This window comes from Anser cygnoides, chromosome 13, assembly GCF_040182565.1.
Source record: "Anser cygnoides isolate HZ-2024a breed goose chromosome 13, Taihu_goose_T2T_genome, whole genome shotgun sequence".
Classification (NCBI taxonomy): Eukaryota; Metazoa; Chordata; class Aves; order Anseriformes; family Anatidae; genus Anser; species Anser cygnoides.
In genome coordinates, this window is record NC_089885.1 from 5,111,546 (window position 1) to 5,131,807 (window position 20,262).

Genomic DNA, 20,262 nt, shown 5'->3' on the forward strand with positions numbered 1-20,262 from the left:
AAGCAGCTACCTTGATGAAACTATCATAAACATCTGTTATACCTGGGTAGTTAAATGTTGCAGCTAAGTGAATACAATTCAACGTGTAAGTAATATTATCAGTGTGTATGTTCTCATAACAATACATATTTTTTCCATATGGGAAAAAAATAGAATAAAAGTACATTTTACATGCATATGCATACACTTGTATGCCTTGATTGAGAAAAAAAAAAGGATCTCTTTGCAGAAGAGATGACAGTACCATGACACCTGAGTTTTGCTCCCAGTTCATTCTCTATGGGACACTAACTTCTGCCACAAGGATGGGCACTGGTCTAGAAGCAGTCAAAAGCCAGACATTCCCTGGGAGAAGAGGGGAATTAATCGCTGAGGTTATTTATTTATTTTTTTAATTACAAAGGCAAGTTTTATTATAAAGGCAACTTGAGAGCAGAGAGCAATGAGAAAAGTTTGTGCTTCAGCTATTGCATGATCTGTATGTTGAAGACCAACTTGGACTTTTGCTGCCAGATTTAGAGAAATCTTAATGTTGTAGCACAGAATGCACAGGTTGGGAGGGACCCATAAGGATCATCAAGTCCAACTCACAGAAAGTAGCCGGCAGTTGCACAGTCTCACAGTCTGACCACACAAGCTAGGAGCTACTGAGGATTTTTTTTTTCCTTAGCTTGGTGTTTTATTAAGACAGGTATCTCACCTGCCCCTTAACCTGCTGCCCAGACTTACTTGCAGTGCTGTTTCAGTCGAGCAGGGAACATCCTATTGCAGAGGCAGTGCTGTATTGAACAACTCAGCAAATTCTGAGTGAAGAGTGGCAGAACTTGTTTGAACATCCAGTATTGGAAAGAAGAGCAAGGAAGCGTACTAGTATCAGCATTTTTTTTTGTGCACAGACAAAAAGTGATAATTAATATATCTGTCCCTTTTTTATTTTATTATCTTACTGGAGCCAAAATACTACTAGGATTCCTCCCCCCACCCTCTTTGTTTTTACTTTGGATAGGAAAACCATGTCAGATGCATGCTGCTCCATGCTAAGGTAACAGAAGCAACATCCTGATGCCACAAATCCCCAGAAAAAAAGCAGTTTCCCTGCAATAGCTTTACAAGATAACCTTTTAGGAAGGGAAATTCCATAACCAATATTTAATAATATAAAGTTACTGAGTACCGAGTAGTCTTTTACCTTGCTTTGAACCCTAAACACCAAATTAACTGCTGATATACCACCTGTACTGAAAATTAGAGTAATATCAGAGATAAATACAACATGTCTGCCTTTGACTTGGAGCCTTATCTGGCAAACTCTTCAAAAAATTCCACATACAAGCTTTCTTCTTCCCAACAGAGATTATATGACTCAGGAAGCCTTCCTTTTTTTTTTTTTTTTTTTTTTTTTTTTTTTTTTTTTGTAGAAAGCAATATGACTGCTAGACCAATTTTCATAATTATCAAAAGAATAAAGAAATACATAAGCCAATGTAAATAAGAATAGAAGCAGCTCTTTGAGTTCTATTTAACCCTCCATCACAGATGTTCTTTGTGATGCTACAGTGACCAAACCTCTGTGTGCCTCACTTTCTAAATCTGTAATGTGAATTGTAACCTGGAGGACTGCCAGGAGGCAAATCTGCAAATTAACATCTACAAACTGTTTTTTGGTGATTAGGTAAAACAAAATGGAGAAGGACCAAGTGTTCAGAGCAAAGAAGGCAAACTTGCTAGCGAACTCGTCAGCAGAGGGGAGCTTTCATGGAAGATGGGGATGAGGAACGTAGTTTGACCAGAAATCTGAAGATGTCATGAGCTGCAAAACTGAAAGAAAAGCATCTTCATTCACAGGAGAGAACATGCTGCCATATCCATGAGAAGGAGCTGTCAGTTGAAAATATTACTTCTGGTACTTCATTTTCTAAGATATATTTCAGTCCTACAGTTGAAGAAATTCTTAACTAGCTAACCCCTGGTACACAGATAAGTAATTTAGATGTCCCTCACTCAAGCAGGGATGCAGCATTTATTTATTTTTATTTTTTGTCTGTTTTTGTATTTTAATCTACTTTGATTATTATTCCTTCTGAAAAAAAATGTAAAAAGGACAGTACTAGAAGTAAGGGCTGATTCCGGGTCTTGATAGTCGATTAGATTTAATATCAACTCCCTTCACATCAGCAGACACACTAGAATATACACTGCATAATATTCCCAGAGTAGTTGGCTCTTAAATACATCTCTAAGGAGAACCAACAGTGTGACTACTGCATTTGTTATGAATTCAGAGTAGGTCTCCAGACTTCAAACACAACTGAATGTTAAAACAGACTAAGACCAAAAGAGCAGTTTTAATTTGGGTGCAAGGCATTTACTTCAATGAATATTATATAATGGATCTGTGTTCAGTTTTACCCGGTACCTCTTAAGTTTTTTATTAAAACAATTAAAGGTATTTCTTGAGTACAAGCAGCAAGATTTGTCTTACTGTATGCACTAATTTACCTAATTCAGGAGAGAAGGACTGATAGCATCAATTAGCATAGAACAGCCTCCTTTCAGAATTAAGTCCATCATAGGAACATGGTACTCAAAATACAAGTGGAAGTTTTTCCAGTGAAGGTCCACTTAAAATATCTGACAGCAGTCACAGAGACATTAAACTCCTTAAAGTAACTGCTTCATATCAAAGTCAGATCCCTACACTCTTCAGGTAAAAATATTTTTACTCCTTTCAGTATTTCAAAGCTCCTACAAGTACAGATGACTGAGCTAGAGTCATGCCTTACCCAAAACTGTTTATTATGTTCAGAATAAAGAATCTTAATAACTTGAGCCCAGCAAGCTCAACTGACTTCGTAGCTTTTTTGCTCTCAATCTATCGAAGATGTGTGTTTTCTTATGTTACCTCAACACTGGAATGTATTTAACAAAGTCCTTCTTCCTAAGTCATGCACAGCTTAAACTCTAACTAGGCTGCTAAAACTGGTCAGAACGGTCTCACAGAGCTGCTACACTGTGTAATCAGATAAGCCTCTAAAATGTTTGTCAGTATTCTCGAGTACAGAAATACAAGAGTTGGTTTCTGCAAGTGATGACTTGAGTGTTCAGGGACAGCACACTCAAAAGGCTGGAAGAGAATTAGCATTAGAATATTCCACGTCAAAGTGAAGAGACCGTATTTTTTCTGAACTTACCATCATCTCCCACGTGAGAATTCAGCTTAATGGGAGAGCACAACAGAGGACATCCATCACTCTGCAAAGATTTGTAATTATCATCAAGAAACTCATGTAGTAAATCCATATTCCTGTCTTCATAATTCTGCATCAGGACTTAAAGAAACAGCCAGATGGTTCAAAATCTTGGTGACCTAAAAGAACATGCAAAAACTCAGGAAATTCAAGGCATCTCGTGCAGAATTTAAGGTAGCAATCCTGCAGAATTACATTTCTCGAGAAAAGAACCTGGAAGTGCATGCTATAGAAGCACGTGGGACTTGACAACTTGGTCTGTTAAAAACCATCCTGGTAACAGCACCAGGTTGTGATGGAACTGTTTTAAAAATTAAAGTATTCCTAGGAAAGGTTTGTACTATTTTTCCCAGCTGTGTTATCATCAGAATACTTTAAAGCAAACTCTGCAATGGAAATGTAAAGCGATCTACAAGTGCAAAGATTATGGGAAAATCTGTAGTCAGGTTTGCAGCATCCTTTCTAAGCTAGCATCTTGGACACAACCCCTGAAGTTGTATGTGCTGACCACGAGCTTTCCTCTCACGTTATCTCCAGCGGCCCTGCAAGGAGCAGTAAAAAATAGCTGAAGTTGCAGGTCCCCTGGGAGAGCCTGTAGAGTCCCTAACTTTCAGCTAAAAAAACGTAACCTCATGATTTGTATATGGAATATCTTGGTCTAGGAGTGAGAGAGAGAACTCGCACCAGCTGCCACAAGGGCATTTTCTGAAAAGTCCATTTAATGGTATAATCGTACTTTAAGTGGCTATGTTGCTTATTTCTTTGATCTCCTTCTAGGCGCTGTGGCGAAATGATTTTTTGTGGATTATTTTGTTAATAGGTAATCCTATTATAAGTGGGTATCTTTGCTGCAAGGCAGTCTTGGCTTCCCACCCATTCAGTTAGGAATGTTTATATTTAGCTGCTTTTCTAGAAACAGAGCTACAGCTGCAGCACATACCAATTACTTTTGGATGTATCTTGTTTTTCCCCAGGACATGGCTTTTTCGTGGTGTAGTCAGAACAATCTTGTTAGAAATATGTCACACTGCCTGAACAGAGTTTTGAAGAACAAGTTTGTTTAACTAGTATGGGTTTAGATCTGTGTTAGATCTTGATGAGACTTGTAGCCATCCCACATTCTTCTTTTCAAGCCTTTCAGGTGTATATTGTTGTTATTAAAAACTGATTGCTGTAAATATCAAAGGTATTCTGGGGGCAATTTTGCTAACCGAAAGCTCCAGGGAGAAAACAAATTCCAAGGTGTCTCAGTAAATCTTGTGCGTCTAACACCCGGATGTTAAGATGCCTCTCTGCTCTCCTGAAGGATGGTGCTATCTTCTGTTAAACAGAGGGCACCGAGTCTCCTCTTCCATTCCAGAAGTGGGTGCAAGTCAGGCAGCGATGGAGGAATTGCTATGGAGTTATCTTCTACATAAATCTTTAAATCACTTTTGCTGTGTTTGCAGTAAGCTGTTGATAGCAAACTGATGAATGTAACCTGCCAGTTTTCATGGGTTTTAGGTCCATAATTTTTATTCCTTAACATACTTTGCATAGCTATTAAAGTACCAAAGTACACTGTCCCACCGATGATGCCTAATTTCACATGTAGGACTTGCAGTAATTTCTTGAATCCAGGTGCAGGCTGCATCTGTACAGCTGTATGAAATACCATCAAAAATAGGCTACAAAACACTTTGAGGTATTGCTCCCAAAATATATTGTTGGGGCATGAACCAAGGGGATCTCTGGTTTGGTTTTCCACATGTAGATGCCTTCCTAGCAGAGAACACTGCACGGCCAAGCAGAACACAAACAGTCTCTGTCCTAGAAATAACCTTGCAGGATGGGAAGAGGACTGGTGCTGTGGTTATCCAGAGCACACCCACTAGCAGAGAATTCAAAACGAATTGTGATTAAAATCCCCAGAACTCCTATCTCAGATTATTTCACACTTACTCCGGAGAAATAAAGATGCTCTATTATCTGGAAATAATCAAAGAGCAAGACCCAAACATGTTCCCAAAATATCACTCTATGCTCCATACTCCTCAAGTCAGACACTCTCATTCCTGCTGCTACCAAACTACCGTGGCAGGGGATTTGCACGCACTTAGGTGCGGTGCTGCAGACTTCCTGCAACTCCTGCTCCTGCAGGAAAACCGCAGCAAGCTGCCACGGCCTCGCCTGGGACTTGGAGGGGAAGAGTTTCCTGTTAGTGGACAGGATAATACCCCTTGACATACACAGCCTTTTCCTCTGACCCAACTGTCCAAGCAGCAAACAGCGTTCATAAACACAGACAGCAGAAAGTCAGTGTTTGTTTTTAAACAGTTAACAGAACAAAAGTGGTTAGAGGTCAAATTCTAAATTTGACAGAAACACATTTTTTAGTTAATACCAATACTATATCAGAGAGCAGCAGTACCTCCCAGGCAAGCAGTTATACAGATAATGTTCTTGAATTGGAGCAAGTCTAATTAGTATTTGTTATCAGTTTTAAAAGAACAGTGTCGAAATTAGGGGCTATGAAGAAAATTGAGCACCGTACTTGCTTTATAAAAATAATTGCTAGGAGCTTGATGGTACCTTATCTCTTTTTACCCCTTACAAGAAGTTAATAAGACAAGGGAGTCAAGACAGGGGTCTCAGCACTACAAAATATCAAATCAGTCGTGTGAAGTAATAATGGAAAATTCAGTGGGACCTGAAAATTGGCGTAATGAAATGCTATTTTACTTGTTGCTACAGTATCTTTCTTGATAAAAGCTATGTTTCTGAAGTATTATTTAAAATGTTGCAAGAGAAGCATTGTGATGAAAAAAATATGTTGGTTAAAAAGCAGACGCAACGTTTCAACAATATTCTTTAAAGATTATGAAATAGTCATCAACATTATTCAGAACAGCAAATTAGGAAAGCTATTTGTTTCATGTACCTAGTGCATGTGTTATATTAGCTGTTCCACGGTTAAAAGCTAGCTGGGCTACTCCTGTCCTAAGAAAAGCCAGACGTCCTCTTTATATCTGCCAACAGACACTTTTCTATAAGCAAGGAATCAATCTGCTTACTTTTAGTAAAAACATTTTACAGAATCATCAGATAAAGCAACCTGACATTGTTAATAACTAGCCACTGTTAACAAAACTCCACAGAGAAAGACGATAATATAAAATAGCCCTACTTTAGTGATAACAAATGCAAGATATTTATGCTACATTTCTTAGTACTCTACTTGTTCCCACTTGCAGAGTTCAAATAATGGGACACTAACTACTACCTGGGCATGTACAATGCATATGTAAGGATAGTTTGCAGAAAACAAATAAAGCAGAGCAAAAGGAACTAAGGTACTATAGAATCTGGGGGATGAATGCAAGCAATATGTTCAGCACCTTGGATTTTCCAGAATCCACCATGCCTTCTTGCATGCATACCTCTCTTGGTCTGCTTTCCACAAAAGGGAGATTCCATGCCTTTTAATCATAAATTCCTGGGATGATTCTCTCTCCTTGTTTGTGGGATGTGTTTTTTTTTTTTTTTTTTTTTTAAATTGTGTTTACATTCTTGTGTGTGGGTTGGGAATTTAGGTTTGCTTGTGATGAAACATCAAAGTTGGGTCTCAAATTAATCCTGTGCAGTCATTTATTCTTTGTACCTTCCCACAAGAGGACAATAGAAACACACAAGATACCAAGCTTTATGCAACAGTAATGGGATTAAACTAACCTTTAAACCTCTGCATGATAGGATTTTGCTTCTCCATTCAATTTTCCTACTGCTACTTTTCCTGTTATTTGCATACGGATTTTCTGTCTTCATTTTCAGCCTTGACAAGAAATGCTTTCTAGATCTTGACATGAAATAAAAAAAATAATACTAACTAAATATACTTGCATGTTTACAGAGTATATGTAGTTCTGTTCATCAGAAGGTATCATTTCAACCCTGATGTATGCATTGCACAGGTACATCACCTTCCTGAACATGGACAGCATCACAGTGGTTACTGTACCAATTATGCCATCACAGGCAGGGAATTACCAGCAGTCAGAGCAGATGAAAGCTGGAACTGAGACTGCTGTATTTTTTCACAGGGAGTCTTCTCAGTTATCAAAAAAATTCACAAGTAAATTAACTGAACTGCTAATAAAAAAAAGCCCTCAAGTTCCCCAGAATGACTTTGGTATTTTAAAACCAACAGCACTAGAGAGTAGAGATGAACCGTGGGGTTTGCAAGAGATGCCAGGAAAGAGACAGCACATCGACCTTCTCTTCAATGTAAGGGTAACCTAAGTTATAATTTGAGTGTTCCCAGAGAAACTATTTCTCTCCCAATCATTGAGATGTTTTTAATGCAAACTGTTTACATCTGAAACAGTATGAGCTGCTATTCAAAGTCACACAACACATTAACTGCTAGCACAACAATCCAGTAAAGCAATCAATTTATGCTTTGCAGTCTGAATATTCAGCTGTGGTTTGAGGTACAAATCCTTCTTCACTACGATCAGTTTCATATTTAGCCACTTTGCTCCACTATTGCTTGCCTCTGTACCAGTAGAGAAGAATAAAATTCATCCATAACCTCAAAGTTATAAATTAGATGACTGGAGAACTGATCTATCTGGCTTAAAAAACCAAACATGAATATATTTTAAATATGTTTATATAACTTAAAATATATTTAAATATTTTCACCTGGATTATTGTTCAGATGGATGAGTGTTTTGATCTGGTTCATGGTTCAGCCACACAAAAAGCTGCAGACGCAACTAAGGGATGGTATGCTGCATTGCAAGGGTAGGAACAAGGAGCTGCTAGGAACCAGTAATACTGCAAAGACTTCATGTCATCAAGCCACAGCATTATTTACAGCGTGGCTGCTTTTGCCTGGACTAGGGAAGAAATTAATTTCAGTTCCTTACATTTGTGTTAGCTCTGCAGCAGAGACCTGTATCCTCCATGAGTCTATTTAGTAACCATGACTCAGTGATTCCTTTATTGCAAAGCCAAACCAAAATTCCAGCACACTTATACAATAAACTTTCACCATATCTTAATTATATGTGGGCACATTGTCCACTCAGAAAAACAGGTCATCAGACGTGATAAAAATCTCCAGCGAGTGCTAACTAGACAGAGCTCCTAATTTTAAAGGCTTGCACCCATTTGAAATTTCCCTGGGGTTTGCCTTCCCAATACCCCAAGCTCACCCACACATTTCCTGTCCTCACCAACCGAGCTGTAGGCTGCATGAAGGAGAGACTGGTTCTGCACTAAGGCTTAAATCTCTGCCCCACAGAGCACAGCTTAAGCATTTGCCTGTTTGCATGCGAGCCAGCATTCAATACAGATGAGTCCTGGCTTAATGAATACAGGCTCTGAGAGGCTGGCAGACATGCAGGCACAGTCCTATGCCCCTACACCAGGCTCTGGTGCTCCAGAGTGAGCTGGCAATGCACCCCCAGCAGTTACAGAGCTCCAGCCTGCCGCTGGCTGCTGTTCCCTCCCTAACCAGGAGCTTAATTGCACAGTCTCAGTGCAGTCAGACACTACACTGCCAGAATATTTTTTATTCAGAATGGTCTGAGGATATAACACCTCCCATCCTTCCTAGCCATGTCTGGCTCAGTGCTTCAGAGAAAATCCTAACAAACAATTAATGTAGCTGAACCAGAGTCTTTGCTAATTTAGATCACAATTCTCAGTCAAACCCCTACAAAAAATACCTTTCAGTCTGCATCCCATGGTAAGATGGGTCTCATGGAAAGAGGACACCTTGCTGGGGTACCTTGGCTCCACTGGATTCCCAACCTAAATAATAAAATAAATAAATAAATAAAGGGCCTTGTTACATTTTTATTAAATATGGTGCATCTACTATGGGCTCACCTTTGCAAAACAAGTATCCTCTCATAAGCTAACATGGCTCACAGCTCCTCCATTGATGACTTGGATATACAAAAACAGGAAACAGATTTTCTATGCTGTAAAGAATCTCACAGAATGCTTGAGGTTGGAAGGGACCTCCAGAGTCCATCTAGTCCAAGCCTCTGCTCAAGCACGGTCACCGAGAGCATGTTCGACAGGATCACATCCAGGTAGGTTTTGAACATCTCCCAAGAAGGAGACCCCACAACCTCTCTGGGCAGCCTCTGCCTGTGCTCTGCCACCCAGATTGTAAAGTTCTTCCTCATATGGCGATTAAACCTCCTGTGGTTCAACTTATACCCATTACCCCTGGTCCTGTCACTGGCCACCACTGAGAAAGTTTGGCCCCATACACATAACATGGTCCTCTCAGGTATTTATAGAGGTTGATAAGATCCCCTCTCAATCTCCTCTTCTCTAGGCTAAACGGGCCCCAAAAAATAATACAGAAAATTTAATGCAGGATTAAGAAATTGAGCCAGATTGGTCCATGCCTAAGATTAAAAGCTAACTCTTCTCTCTGGACGAACATCATTCCAATAGTCTTACCTGAACAACAAACTGCTAGTGCCTGCTGAAACAGAGGAGGTGTTTTCAAGGCCTCAAAAGCACTCACTCCTCTTTTTATTCAGGTCTACTTCAGCAACTATGGGACAGGCCTAATGACAACATGGAGACAGGTGTGTGCTAGTTCTACCTGCACTGCACATTACATACATTAATATGCAAAGACTGCATTGCTAATAAATCCTCTAAAACTATGGTTTGATGTTCTGTTTTTATTATTATTATTCACTGAACTGCTTGTTTAAGCAGTCTTCTTTGTTATGTCACTGCACTGCCCTCTCATATGCAGTATGAGTATTTCCAAGGCTGAAAGAAATGATAACCCATAAGATATTACAGTTATTATTATTATTACTTGCCTGAAAAGATTCTAGTTCTCTATGGGGACCTGAATATGTTCTGGCACAGGGAAAGGCACAGGACATGGCCAGCAACTTCTCTCCCTTTTGGAGGAGTTACTAGCTCGGACATAGTGCTGGGCCAATGTAATCTGACACCTTTTGGATCCCTCCTGGTTCAGTGTTTTGCTAGTTCGAAGCACGTAAATTACAGTGAAATGCCCACATCTGAACACGGGGAGGTGGCGATATTTACAGTTTATAGAAACAGCACAGCAATTAGCACTCTGTCATCTGCTATCACTGCACAGCAGCAGCAGGTACCCCATGGCCCCACAGCTGGCGGTGGGCACTTGGCTCACTGGGGCTGACAGGGGCTCTCACAATTTGCCTTCCTAACAGATGAAGAACAAGCCAAATACTTTCAGATGGGTAGTATTTCTGCCAGAAGGCAAAATGTAAATTTCAGGAACAGTCCCCCCCTCCCCCCCGTTCTGTTTTTTTTTTTTTCCTGCCAGCCGTGTCACTGGCTGAACTGTAATTTATTCCCTGCTCTCCCAACAGCCTCAGACCCACCAGGTTATCCCATCTTCCATTTTACAGGGGTTTGGGGTAAGGCAGAGGCCGGAGGGAGAACCGACACCCCCGTAGCGGGAGCAGCACCAGAGCAGAATCACCTCAGGGAGCCCCCGGGGATACCCCCAAACACACCCCTCTGCCCAGGGAGCAGGACCGCTCCCCACAGGGTGTCCTGCTGAGGAAAACTTCGTATTTTTTTCGCAGATGAGCCCCCAGCACCCGTCCCCCACGAAGAGGACTGGGGCGGCTGAGGAGAGGATGTGAGATCGGCGAAGCCCTGAGGGGGCGGCACACAAAATGGTGCCCACGACGCCACGGCGCCCTCCACGGGGCGGGAGCGGCAGGGGCAGGGGCAGGGCTGCCGGCGGGGTGGGCGGCCCGGCTCGGCCCGGCCCGGCTCGGCTCTACCCGGCCCGGCAGGAGGAGGGGAGCACGGCGGCGGCCAAGGGCGGGCCGTGCCGGGCTGAACCGTGCCGGGCGGGAGACACCTGGGCGGCTGCGTTGCCTCCTCCTCTCACGTAGGTTTCGACTTTCATCCCCGCCCGGAAACTTGGTGGAGGAGCCGCGTTCGCCCCGCCGTCTGCAGGGCCGAGTTGGCGCCGGGCTTCCCTCTCCTCCTCCCTCCCCGGCCCTTTCCTTTCCCGGGGGGCGCGCGAGCCGCGCTCCCGTCCTCTTCCTCCAGGTGAGCGGCTGGGGGTGAGGGGGGGACCTCGCTCCTCCAGGGGCTGCGGCCGCCCTAAGGTGCGAGGAGCGGGGCGAGGGCCGTGCTCCAGCCTCCCCTCAGCTCCCTGCGGGGCCGGGCGGGGCTGGGGGCTGCGGAACGAGCGGCTTTTGTCGCCGTCCGGGGCTTGGCGACACAGGGCGGGGGGTCGCCCGACCGCCCCCGGGGCTCGGCTCTGTGAGGGGACCCCGGTCCCGGCGGGACCCCCGAGCTCGGTGCCCGGGCCGTCGCAGGAACCTCGAAGGGAGGTGGTGAGGCAAAATTTGTCGGGTCGGAAGGTGCGCCGGGGTTAAGTCGGCGAATTTGGGATGCCGCGCTGATAATTGATGCGGAGAAGCCTATAAATAGAAATCGAGGTAAGAGGCAAAGGAGAGGAGCGTGATGGTGTGGACGTTTTGGAAGTGCCTTAAAGGTAAGAAATACATGTGATTTCGTAGGTGAGGTAATGTTCTGGAAGAGTTTGTAAGAGGCTTGGAAGGAGATGTGTGAGGGATACCGTAGGACTGGAACACTTCTGTTTTATTTTAGCTAACAATACGGAGTTAATGAGAGGCTTAAGGCTGTGCAATACCAAAAGGGACAGGCACCTTGTGCTTCGTGTCCCGGTTGTGCATGCTTGACATCTCTCTAGGTCTGCCATTAGCCTCGTTATCCGATCGGAAATTAAGAGCCTGGGCAGCAAGGGGCTGGTGCCAGCCCCGGAGGTGGCCAGGAGAGCAGGGCTGCCCCTTTCGGTGGCACTGCAGGCTCAGTTTGCTGCCAGCTCTTCCCAAAACGACACTTCCAGTCCCTTGAGCAGTTTTTTTGGTCCCATTTTATCTTTGTACAGTAAGGGATGCAAAAGGAGGACCTCCCTGTTGCTTGCCAAACCAAAAAAACAAGTAGGGTCGTATTTTCACTTTCTGCTCTGGTTTTACCGCCAAGGAGCAGAACAGTGTAAAGACTCTCTGTGGAAAACACTATTCCAGCCCAAATGCAGATAGTAAGTGCTGTGAGAGGCCTCTTCTGTGTCAAGGGTAAGCTGGGGCAGGGTGACAGCACACAAGTCAGCCCAGGGAAATTTCTGTCGCTGTCATACAGCCCCAGAAGTGTCCAGTCTAATATTGTGTAGCCTCTGGAGGCTCCGGAGTAACCCAAGGTTTAGGTGGCACGATGTAGTTTAAGGAACTGTAGTTATCCTCCTGCAGCAATGTCAGTTGTGTGCTGCGCCTCTGAGGGACGGCACTGACGTTTGTCCTTGATGCTTGAAGGCCAGAGCTCTTTGGCAGTTCTCCAGTAAAGGGAAAGCAGATCGTGCACATGGCTCCTTCAAAACAAAACTTCTTTCTCTTAAACTGCAAGCTCAAACTGTTACACTCAAACTGTTCTTTTACAATATAGCTGAGCAGATGTAGCATGTCTGCTGCTGAAAGGGGTAACTCAGTGGTCATATTTATTCCCTCCCCCAAAGGGATTTGCTGCCTGAGGCAGCTCATGAAGTCAGAAGGGCACCAGTGCTTGTGCGGTGAAAAACAAAGGGGTCCTGTGGCTGGGGATAGAGCAGAGAAATGATAAACAGGAGGTCGACCTTTCGTGAGGTTAGCTAGCTCTTAGAAAACTGAGCTGTGTTGGAAACTCCCGCCTTCATTCACCTCCCTTACTGTGCCTGTAATTGTACAAAATCTTGGTGCGTATGTAACTCAAATAATGGAAATGCACCGGCATAAAATCCGAAGAGGGGAGAGGAACCTGCAGCGTGCAGCAGAAGGGAAGCTTGTCTTGTTGAAAACCAAGTTTCTTTTAAAGTTTCTTACCAAACGAATAGCGAGGGAAGTGAGCTAGAGTTAACACACAAACCCAACCACTTGGTCTGGGGAATAAGCTGTAAGAAATGGAAGAAACAGCTCCAGAAGGGACCTGGTGGCTACATGACCTTCCTCTGCTCCAGAACACCATGATGTTCAAAGATGCCTGATGGAACAGGTTGAGGGTTATTTTGGATAGCATTAGTGCTAGATGAATGGCAATTCCAATAACTTCAATTAGCACTTGTAATTAATGGTTTCTTAAACAATGATAACTCTGTGCTTCCCTAAACATAGTTACTGGATGAATTTACCTGTGCATGAAATTGTAGAATCCTAGAAATAGTAAGTGAGCAGAGTAAGGTATCTGTAGTTCACACAGCACTCCCTGCTGTACTTTCAACTCTTCATTGTGCATTGCCATGCACTTTTTTTTCATAAAAAAATTTAGCTGCGTCGTTTCATTCTGATTGTGTACATCTTGCTAGAGTGGTTGCAGCTGTTGTCTTACAGGCTTGTATGTTTTGCTGATATATTACAAAACCCTCTTGTTTGGCTTTCCCTTCTCAGCTTACTTTAGTGGTGCTGTTCGTACAGTTGTTAGGAATTGTATTTGACAGTCTCTCCTCAGTTTATATTTCCTGATATATAACACACACAATGTTGCTCTAGGCTGAAACTTGCTGTAGAAATTTCTTGAAATGAATTGAGCTTAAAAATATGCAAATACCTGGTAAACCTTTTGATAATTTGGATAAGAAATTGTTCACGAGCCAGTTATGTCATCTAACATCTAAAGTGTTAGGGGGGATTTAGATGAACACAAACAGTAGGAATTGCTACGCTGGTCCAGGCCTCAAAACTCTTGAGGCTGAAAGGAGGGAAATGGAATAAATCTGGAGGAGTTTGGAGAGACAATCAGCAGCTTGCAGATGAAGGCTGGTTTTACGTATATACAATGTTCCCCTGAGCCTAGAGGGTCTCTGTGCAAATTTTTTGAAGACTATATTGCTCCTTATTTGGAATCATCTGTGGAAGGGAAGTACTGCAAGGGATTTTGTATTTATTTTTTTTTAAAGTGTCAGTCATTGTCTACTCTTTGCCTGGGCCTTAACTCATGTGAGCTTTGTAAACAGCTGGGGCAGACCTTCTCATTAAAAGCTGATTGTACAGCAGTTAAAAAAAGGGTTGAGATAAAACTTAACCTGCTCTTTTCAGAGTTTATGGGGCTCATCTGTGCCATTATTTATTTTGCAGTTGTTGAAAGTCCAGTAAATCACAATCAGCCCTATTTGTAAAGTTCTCAGACTTATTAACCTCCCACCTCTAGACTAATAAATAAAGATAATTTCTTCTCATCTAGTAAAGCATTACTGCAGGTCTCTAAATAGAAGGGAAAAAAAAAAGAAAAAAATCAGTCCCTGCCTTGTGAGCCTTAGAACTGAGGATATCCTCTATTAAATGGTCTCAATTGGTAGTGAACAAAAATTGCCCTATGACTATTTCAAGTAGGATCCCTGAAAATAAACATAATGGGTCTTTTGGGCCTTTTTGTGTTTATGACTGGAAAAAAAGAGCTCCCGTGTGAGGTTAACACCTGGCTACTTGGCTGCTCTGCCGGCAATCTCAACAGGCTGAGAACTGAGCAGGGCGAGGAGGTTGCCTCCCTGCTCCTACATATATCCCAACTCAAGGCCGTCCTGCGACGTGTTCGCTGGTGAGTAAGGAGGAACGGCGCCGCTGCCTTGCTCGGTGCGGAATGGGAGGACTTCGGTCAGCAGGGCTCTTGTTCCAGTTCTTCTAACTGGTGAGAAGGCCACGCCAGGTTTTTTTTTTAAATTACTTTTAGAACAAGGGAAAATACAACATAGATAACAATTTACTCATACTGTAAATATATGTGTAATAAGGTAAGATAACAGTGGTTCTGAAAGACCTGCCTCTGATACCAGCTTGGACACAGCTTTAAATCAGGTTAAGATTTGGGGGGGGGGGGGGAAATCTCTTCCCCCCGCCCCCCCCCCAAGCTGTGAGAGTTAAGTCTAAAGTCAACCAGATACACCAGGAGAAATGGTACGATGAAAAGGCATCATAAATTACATGTGCAGCCATACTTGAGCTCACGCACCCATAATACAGATGTCCTAAGCAGTAGACTGTCTGTTTAAAATGAGCTGTAATTCCACTCTGTGAGTCTTTAGAGGGGTGTAATCCTTAACAGAGAGGCTGCAGTTTGTTTCCCACTTGTGCTGCCTTGTGCTGCTGACTTAGAGCTGCCAGCTGTGGGGCAGGCCACTTCAGCTCCTGACTGCGTTCTGCCTGCCCACGGGCGCTGGCGGGAGTTGGAGCCGACTTCAAACCTCGCTGCACACCCCGAGGAGCTGCAGTTTGAGAACACGTGGGCTAGGGAATTAGTGCGGATTTTTTTTTTAAAGAAGATAACTTGTTTTCTTTCCCTTTTACCATGATCTGAAGAGATACAAAGGGAGTTCCAGATTTAATTATCTTTTAATTCAGCTTTTTTAGTTAGGTGGAACAAGCTTGGGCTAGAAAGTACTTTGCACTGCTTTTGATAAAATGCCCTCGTACGCTGTGAAAGGAAGTCTGGGGTGTTGTGTACTGAGCAGGGCGAAACACCCTGCTGCTGCTGGTGGTGCTGCTGGCATTGAGCGTGGGCTGGGCGGTCTGGAGCCACCAGGAGAAGAGCCTGGGCCATGGGAAGTTTGATCTCCCTTCCAGCATAACCACCTCATCTGTGCTGCCTGTTTGTCACTGATAACCTGCGTCATTTGGCGGAGTTAGACTCCAAATGCCTGTTGATATAAAGGGATTCTTTCATAGACTGCTCCAAGCTCTTAACTCAAGAGTATTGTAAAAAAACTAAAAATAAAATCAGTGCTTGGTAACTGAGCCCAAGATTTGACTTGTTGTGAGTGACTGAAAGTTCTGATACTTTATCCTGCAATAAAGCCTCAGTGTTTCTGATGGTAACAACTGCAAGTGTGATAGAGATTAGTGCTGTGCAGGACTTTCTCACGAGACAGGCAAGGCCTAGGACTGTAGAAATGCCAAATGCCATACGTCTACCCAGAGCAACAGTCACTCTCTCCCTGCCCCCTTGTATTACTGTTAATTACATATGATAGTGATTGCCCTGGTAAGGATATTTAAACACGAATTTTTAAAAACTTGCAGTTGTATAATGCACAGTCTGCTTCGTCTCTTACGGGCCTTGGAAATTGTGATAGCAGATGTCCACTGTTTTCTGACCTGTATTTTAAATATGACGCCCAGATCACAAGTGGCTAACAACGTATGGGGTTTTATCAGGCTACTGCAAGAATAACAGCCACCAGAGACAAGCTCCTGCACATTACATGCTTATTTCATCTGCTGTAAACCATGGTGCTATTTTCTTTCCATAAATAAGGAATTTACAGGTAGACACAGACAATGATGTGGTGAGTGTGTCTGGTATTCAGATATTGCCAATAGACATGTGATCTTTACCTCCTGTCCTCAAAACCCGGTGTTGAGGAAAGCGTCTGTTCTACCAGCTATCTAGATGAACCTAAACATTAACATCAAGTCTCCTTATCCCTCTTTGGTTTGGTTTGGGACTTTTTGCTTCAATTGCAGGAGAAGTTTTTGGTTATTAATTACAGATTAGGTCCTTTATCCTTAAATTATAGTATTGGATTCCTCCTTTCTTTGCAGAAAACCTCATTCACAACTGTCAGACTGATTTTTAGGGGTGGAGTTGCAGGTGGTTGCCCAGTTCAAAGTGTTGGTGAGCTGGGGGTGGAGGTAGGGGTATTTAACTTCCGAGATAGATATCATTAGTTGCAATAGAAAAAGCTGAAGAACACACAAAGAAAATGCATACATACACATGCTGCTAGCGGTGATACTTCCATAGGAGACTGGGTCACATTCTGCAAAGAAGCAAATTGATTTAATTGGTAAAACAGAAGAATCTGCATAAGCTTTGTGTTTTTCTGACCATAAAACAGGCAACATGATGTACGTTTGTGGAGAAGAAAGGGTATAGAAAGGATGGTGAAATGCAGTGGAAACGTCTAGCAAAGGTGAGAAAGCACGAAGAAATAAATAAAACAGCTTCTCCTGCAGCACTTGTCTTCACTTTTATTTGCTGGTATTAAACTTATCAGTTTTTCAGAGCAGTGTATTTAAATAGTCACTGTCTAATCCCCTTGGAAGAAAAGTGGAGGTGGAAAACATTTTACACCCCAGTTTAATTCCTTAATAGAAAAGGGAGGAGACGGGAAACTTACTGGTGCTTGTTACCTAGATAATGTTAACTGAATGATAACAGCAGCCTCTCCTGCTCTGTAGGAAGAGTCTTTCAATTACATCTGTGCAGTCCTGCTGGTTCAGAGCCCGCGGGGTCCCTGGTGAGACCGCTGCAGTTGTGCAGTGGGGTGAGTGGGCTGAGAACCAAACGCACGGCACACGGGGTGGTGACAGGAGGGGACCAGAAGGACCAAGTTCTGAGGTTTTCCATGGAGCTTCTCTTTCTCATAAAATAAGGTGCAAGTTTGCAATTAGTACTGCTGATTTCTAGTAAGATTGAAAAAAATAAGTAATATAAAGCTAAGATTTTTTTGTTGTTGAATTTTCCAATACATTAAAAAAAAAAGGAAATGGAAATCCACGTACCAAGCTGAGAGCTGATACTGCAAAAGTTGCTCAGGAGAATATTCCTTGGGGTAGTCTCGCTCTACTCAACCAAGCCTTATAGCACATCCCTCAGAATAGGGTTTCCTGGGATAATACGTCTTTTCTAGTCTAAGATGAATATGATTCTGATTCAAATTCATGAAAATACAATTGGCTTTCTGTTTTTCTGGTTGAGAAAACAGATACTTGCCCAGAAGTTCAAGCCAATTAAATACAAAATTGTCCAATGAGCACAAAAATGCGAGGGCTTTAGAATAAAACTTGTTTTCAAGTTTATGGTTAAAGAATGGGCAAAAATGATGGGGGACAATGAGATCTCTAACTTAGCAGTCTCTGTTTAGACTGAGCACAGTAAAGCAGCTCGGATGTCGAGTTTCTCAATCGAAGCATTGCAATAGGTGCTGAGCGGTGACCCTCCGAGGTGGCTTGTTAGAAACTCTTTGGCTTGAAGGCAAAGTTAATCATTGAAAGGGCTACTTCTTATATCGCTGCACAAACAAACGTACCATGTACCGAAGCTTTGACTTCATGCTTGTACATCCAGTGGCCTAATCTTTAGCAATATCAGAAAGGAAAAAGAAAGGCAATAGGGCACTGGATTGTGTTGCCACTTGGAGGTATTGTGGAGCTCAGTGTTGTGGTTTTTGGAAAAACTGACCTGCTGTAAGCATTGCTTATAAAAATAGGATGTTTCGACACTATTTTCAGTGCCACTACTGTAAACTAAGGACAGTTTAGTCGTGGTTGTGAAAGACTGCAGCAGTGCACTGGAAGTGTTCAGGCAGCACACTGGTGTGTTTCGTACAAAACCTGTCCCTTTTCACGTGTGTGAAATCCTCCTTCAATGTAGAGCTGAAATTCAGCAAAAAAACCTGTTACAGCACACTTTCGCAATCTTTCTCTCATTTAAAAAAAAAAAATCCCATTCAGTGAAACAGAAGGCTTCTGAACTAAGGGAAAACTATCTGAAGAAAGCTTTTTTTTTTTTTTGTCAATTTTTCTCATGGTTCATTGTTAGAGCGCTGGGTTTGCTATGTTAGCATCCATCTTGAACTTGTTGCTTTGTTTTTATGTAAGCAGATTGTTTTGGGGTTAGTGCCCTCAGTCATCTTAATCCAGAATGTGCTGGCTTTGTTTTGTCCACCCCAAAAAAATTAATTGTGGAGCCTTTACTTGGAATGTTGCATTTCCAGTCTCCCAGGGAAATGTAGTCATAAATATAATAACTAGCATAATTATCACAGTAAACTATTACATAGCAGTATACGTGGGGCATGCGCCCTGTAGCCTCAACGCCAGCGTTTATATCTGGGATTTCAGTAATATCTCTCCATATCAGTGTGTAAGTGTTAACACAGAAAGCCCTTGTATTTCCAAGCTACTTTCCACAGCACAAATAATTTTTTAATATTGAGAATTAGCTACCTGACAGATGCCTTTTAAATGTCTATTTTTTTTTTAAACTCTGTCAGTACGAGGCGTTCCTGTAGTGATCCTGATCTGTGGAAGAATCTTTACACTTCTGCTCCACGTCCTCACCTTGCAGCAGACTGGCTGCACGCTTCCTTATTTTGCAGCGTGGAATGTGCTCTGGGTCATTTGCCATACTTGTGGTTTTATAAATCAATTAGTTAACAGAAGCAGTCTTTTTGGGGGGAGGGATGGAATATTGTTTTGGACTTGCAGGCTCGGTGTGCTTTGCTTTCCTAGGAGCTCCCTACGTGAGGTGAGGTAAGTCACTTAGAATCAGACTCAGGATCACATAACAGTGTTCAATTCCCCCGTGTTGCGGCTCTGTGGGTCTTAGTTTAGCCTCTCGTGATGCAAGCTCAGTCTGTAAATTGGAATAGCAGCAAGATCATACCTCAGAAAGATGTCAGGAAGGTAAACATCTCCATGCCTGAAAGCAACTTGTGTCAGGCGCTGGAGCTGTATGAAGAGACAGGCCTGGGCTGAGTTATGCCTGTTTGTGCTCCCCACTAACCGGTGGCAGAGTGAAATGCCTTACAAACAAGGAGCGAGGGCTGCGTTTGGAAATGCTGAGACCTTAAGTGACAAGGTTGGAAGCAGGGATGCTGCTCATGGGGCAGCCAGCTGCTACAGCCACCCGCCCTTTTCAGCCATTCTAGTGCAGGCGGAGGCACAACATTGGAAAGATTTTTGTAGGGTAATTTGCTTTTTTTTTAAAAAGGCCTTTTTGAACATCTGCACAACTAATTCATCGGCTCTGTTGCCAGGCTCGGGTGTAGTGGAGGCCAGTTCCGGACAGGGTTTGTCCGCCCAGCAGGAGCGGTGCCGAGTGGCTGGGTGCCGCGTGCTCCCCACCATGCAGATGTGCAGAGGGGGCTGTGCCCCGGCAGGGCTAAAACAAGAATAGGCAACGTGCTGCTATTGTCAGGAATAGTCTT

At 43.0% G+C, this 20,262-nt stretch overlaps 1 protein-coding gene and 1 long non-coding RNA gene across 7 annotated transcripts in view; one reads left to right on the forward strand and one right to left on the reverse strand.

Moving 5' to 3' along the window:
- Positions 1-10,708, reverse strand: part of LOC106038573 (uncharacterized) — a 37,227-nt gene extending 26,519 nt beyond the window's left edge. For 2 of the 3 annotated variants that reach the window (XR_007165825.2, XR_010834809.1), the window contains exons 1-3: positions 8,963-10,708; positions 6,960-7,083; positions 3,192-3,367 (exon numbers count right to left, since the gene is read on the reverse strand). This is a non-coding gene — a long non-coding RNA (uncharacterized lncRNA). The remainder of the gene's footprint in view (positions 1-3,191; positions 3,368-6,959; positions 7,084-8,962) is intronic. The other variant, XR_007165826.2, reaches the window with a different exon arrangement.
- Positions 10,709-10,961: 253 nt separating this feature from the next.
- LOC106038594 (ligand of Numb protein X 2-like) overlaps positions 10,962-20,262 on the forward strand; it is a 31,993-nt gene continuing 22,692 nt past the window's right edge. Inside the window, exon 1 of one of the 4 annotated variants that reach the window (XM_048070546.2) lies at positions 10,962-11,166. The gene's annotated coding sequence lies outside the window, so the exon portion shown is untranslated. Of the gene's footprint in view, positions 11,331-11,422; positions 11,782-17,166; positions 17,242-20,262 lie in introns of those variants that run through there. The other 3 variants (XM_013185217.3, XM_013185219.3, XM_013185218.3) reach the window with 3 other exon arrangements.